The following is a 4673-nucleotide window of genomic DNA, read 5'->3' on the forward strand; positions in this document are numbered from 1 at the left end:
TATAACCAATTATTTGGTTGGAATTGATTTAAAAACAAATATTTTCTTATTATTGAAAATATTTAGGTATTTTATCAAAAGTACAATATTTCATTAAAACAAACATTACACCTTTATTCCAAATATTAGTCTATAGACGTATTTGCATTAATCACTCATATATATTATCAATATAAATTAGTAAACTTATTTTTTTTTTTGAAAAACTAAAATGTGTAAGGAAATTTCATTGATGTTAATTTGTAAAACAAACAAATTTCTAAAGAAAATATACTTCATGTTTTAACAATGAACTGCTAAGAGTTTATTGTCTATTAAATATAAATTAGGTAATCTCAAATTATGTGATTTATATTAATTCAATTATTAATACATATTATATAATTAACTATTTATTATTTGCCTTTGATTAATGATATTTCTGCAATTTCATATATAATTCCTCGGTAGTATAGTGGTCAGTATCCCCGCCTGTCACGCGGGAGACCGGGGTTCGATTCCCCGCCGGGGAGGATTCTTTTTTAATAAAAGTGGTAATAGGTATAATATATAATCAGAAATTGTTACAAAGTATTATCTTATTTAATTATGCTGTAATGATGTAAATTAGTAGTTTTTCTTTTAAACTACCAATTTATTTTTAGTTTGAAGATCTTTTAAGCATTGTCTCCTATAACGCTATATTTTCTGAATACGGTTTTCATATAACGCGCAATAATAATTTCGATAGTATTCCGATAACGCGATTTTCATATAATATCACTTAATTCTTCTAACACGGTTTTCATATGCGTTTTCAATTAATCGCGTTATAAGACCATTGACTATACTCATTTCAACATTTATTTAATACGAGTACATTTATTACTCGATTTACGCAGTAGATAGGTTCCTATGTTCGTGTAAATCGAAATTTTTTAATGTAAAATCGTGTAAATCGAAAAAAAAAATGCATAGTTATTTTCAACATTTATTTTTAATATTTATACCGTGTAAAAGCGAAAACGTGTAAAGAAATTACCATGTAAAACGAGGTATATGTGTATAATAGAAAATTATATAAAAAAACATCCAACAATAAAACTACGATGAACAAACTTTTACACGTATATAATGAAGTTTTTGTAATTTTATTTTACTAAACGAATTAAAATGTATTAAATTTATTAGTTGTATTATGTAGTAGATTATGTAACTAAATATATAAAAATACGCTCTTTAACGTTTTTTTTTCCTAATTACATAAAGTCTACATGAGATTTGAAAATATAAAGAATGATTACAATTTTTCTTTGAAATTCTTTCATAAATGACCCAAATTAAAATCAATAAAAAATTTGTCAAGACTTCATAAATTTTGTTAATAAGATTTAACCCACTTACTTTTGTTTTCCATTATTTCAATTCTATAAAGAAAAAATATACAATTTTGAAACGTTACGGTAATAACAATTACAAACATTTAACATTCTTCAAATAATTCTTCAAAAGAGAAAATTAATTTTAAAACAGTTTCTTATTAACGAAAACGGCGCTAAATTGGCATTCATTTCAGAAATGAAATTCTGCACGATGACAAAGTAGTTTCAATTTACAACTGGCTACGAGATAACTATTTATTTATTGCTTTTAAACGCGTTTTAACGACTATTTATACAAGCTTATTGATATTTTATGAATATTGCTATATTCGAATTGAATACGTCTTTAATTCACTGTTAATAATTACTTTCATTATTATTATTAGATAGTAAATCAACTTAATTAGAAAACAATCAATCGACAATTATACAATACATTACTGATATTTTTAAACAATCACAATTCTTTTATTACTTCACACATTTTTATAGCAAAAAAAAATAATGTCAACTTGATATTTAAAAACGTTTACTATTTTTGCAATAAACATATTCTCATTAAAAAGTTAAGCAATATTTGAATTGGTGAGTATAATGAAAGCAAATAGTGCGGCTTCGATCAGTACGGATTCACTATAGTACGATTTGAAAAATTCAAAACCAATAAAATTTTCTTTATAAAAATAAGTACTCAAAATTATTTTTTTTCTTTTCTTCGGTATATTGTATGTATTTAGTCTCTCGAATAGTGCGATTTCAGATTGTCAAACTCGGACTATGCGTTGTATGTCTGTAATCATATTATCAATTTTTTTAATAATTTAGTGTTTTATATATATTTTTTTTTTCTAAATTAAAACCAAAAAGAAAAGTAAACTTCTTAAATACCCTCCGGTTTATAACTAATAAAAAAATACTACCAAAGTAGCTTCTGCTTGTCGTAAAAAAAACTGGTAGAAAGAACTGAGATCATTATAAAAAATGTTTAGTACTTATAAAATCATTAGAAATTCTATTAAGAATGGTTGTTAAATTTTCATTCAGAAAAAACAGAGAAAAATCTCTTTCTACCAAACTAATATTTACCATGTTGCATTATTTAGTAAGCATTTTTTTTATGTCGTATAATTTTATTCACAATCTGTTCATCAATGTGAAAATTGAGTAAATTTAAGATCGCCGTTTACATTAGGTAGGTAATCTTTCCCGGTGGATAGTTACCATTATGATGATTTCATTTTTTAATTTGTTGGTTGGCTGTCGTCTTCTATGTTAACTTCAATAGTATATATCTGCAAATCCACTATTTCCTTTGACTGTGAATCTGCTGCTGTCCTTAACACTGTCATTGTCCTTCGACTTGACTGAAGGTCCATATGCTGAACCTCATTCATTTCACTGTTTTTCTGTGATGAACGATGGCCCTATTGCTGCAAGCCCCGAGTGAGCTCGCAAAGGGCCTTCGAAGGCAAAGGATTCGAACCGGCGCCCACGAAATCGTGGGTTACTTAACCATTCGACTATTAGTCGCCTCAGCAAATAATTTAAAAGTTTTTTTGAAAAACATACAAGAAAAAAATAGATATAGGAGCTTCGTGGCAATTTGGATTCTAGTACTAAATAAATATCTAATTTATAAATTAATCAAAAGTTGATTATAATAGATTTTCACAGGACAAAAAAGAAATTTTTGTTCAAATATTGTTAAGCGTTAAAAGACACAAATTGTACATTCAACAATGTTTAAAACTTATAATGCAATCAATATTATACTCAAATCTTCAATTATTAAAGCCAACTTCCTAATAAATCATAATTAAATTAAAATGTACACGCTTTTAAATATAATTAACTCTAGATCTAATCATTATTTTTTTGCGAAAGTGTTAAGATTTTAAGTTCTCACGTTGTAAAAGTATTGAATTTTTATTAGTCGTAAATCGAAATTGTTAGCACTGCTATAAAAGACACAAAATGTGTCGGTCTCATACCTCAAGTAGCCGTCGGATTATTCAAATTAAACATTTCATTATAAAAATTTTGGTAAAATTTTTGTATTTTGTTACTGTTTATTTTGTTGTAAATCATGAAATTATGTATATTCACATTGGTCCAATATGAAAACACTAATCACAATTTTGTAAACTAAGTTTGTAGAACGTAATAAGATACGTTTTAAAAATATTTGTTTGTTTTTTTTTTAATAAAATCATGTATTTCTATTGGATAATTGATGATTTTGAAACTAATTATAAATAGTTATCTAATGATTATAATTATACTTTTGTTCTTTTAATTTAAGAATGTATAGAATTTTACAGTATTTTTGTTTATTCAACATTAGTAAAAACACTATAGTTCTCTAATAATATTACATTAATTTATAAATTCTTTATTAATTCAATTATATAATGAATACAGATTTGTTTATATAATTAAAACTGTTGTAATTGTAATTTGTTCAACTTAATAAGAATTTTCAGTGCGTTTTGATTTAGATTCTTCAACTGTGAGATTGCTCCGTGTTTCTATTTGAAAGTTCGTATTGGTTGTGAACGGGAAAACGCAGGTAGATTGTGATTTGCATGCAGTGGGGAGAGTTGAAAGTCCAATCAGGGCACTCTGTGTGCACCAGTCGTCGGTTCTACCTGGTTTTACCTGCGGCTGAAACGCGCTTAAACGAATCACGCTCCTTTGATTACGTCTGATAATCGAATGATTCATTCGAATAGATTGTATTTTTTTGTTGGAAGTGAAGTGCTTTAGTGAACTTTGAGAATTGTGAATTTTATATAGAGTTTCTATGACTGTTCTTAACCTGAAGAAATTCAACAATTAAAGCACGTAAGAAAATTTAATTTATTTTTGAAGAACATGATATAAAAATGTTAGATAGTAGAGTTATTTAATATTAAAAATCACGTAAATAATTCTCATGATTTCGAAGCTTAAATTTGATGAGATTTTTGTAAATTGTTTACTTATTATCTATAGAAAAAAAATACATAATAAATTTCATGTTTAAAGGCGTATAAGTCATGAAAAAATGTGTAAACTAGACTAGATTTATAATCAATTTTGATTACCACAAAATTAAAAAGGTTGTAAGAAAAGTGTAAATTGTGAGAATTTGTAAAGTAGAAAAGTTGTGTAAATATTTGTTTATAAGTTAATTATATTATATGATTTCTTTTTTTGTAAAATTTGTAGTTTTACAAACGAATTTATTAGATTTGTATCAAAAAAAACTATATTTCTATAATTTTCGCAATATTGAATTAATTTTTTTTACAACTAAATAATAAAATAATT

The 4673-nt window shown here is 25.5% G+C and overlaps 1 non-coding gene across 1 annotated transcript; it reads left to right on the plus strand.

The window, feature by feature from the left end:
* Positions 1–440: 440 nt before the first annotated feature.
* Positions 441–512, plus strand: Trnad-guc. Its single transcript has one exon. It is a non-coding gene; the product is annotated as a tRNA-Asp (tRNA).
* The last annotated feature ends 4161 nt before the right edge of the window (positions 513–4673 follow it).

This window comes from Nicrophorus vespilloides, unplaced genomic scaffold (assembly GCF_001412225.1).
Source record: "Nicrophorus vespilloides isolate i.1.1-1 unplaced genomic scaffold, Nicve_v1.0, whole genome shotgun sequence".
Lineage (NCBI taxonomy): Eukaryota > Metazoa > Arthropoda > Insecta > Coleoptera > Silphidae > Nicrophorus > Nicrophorus vespilloides.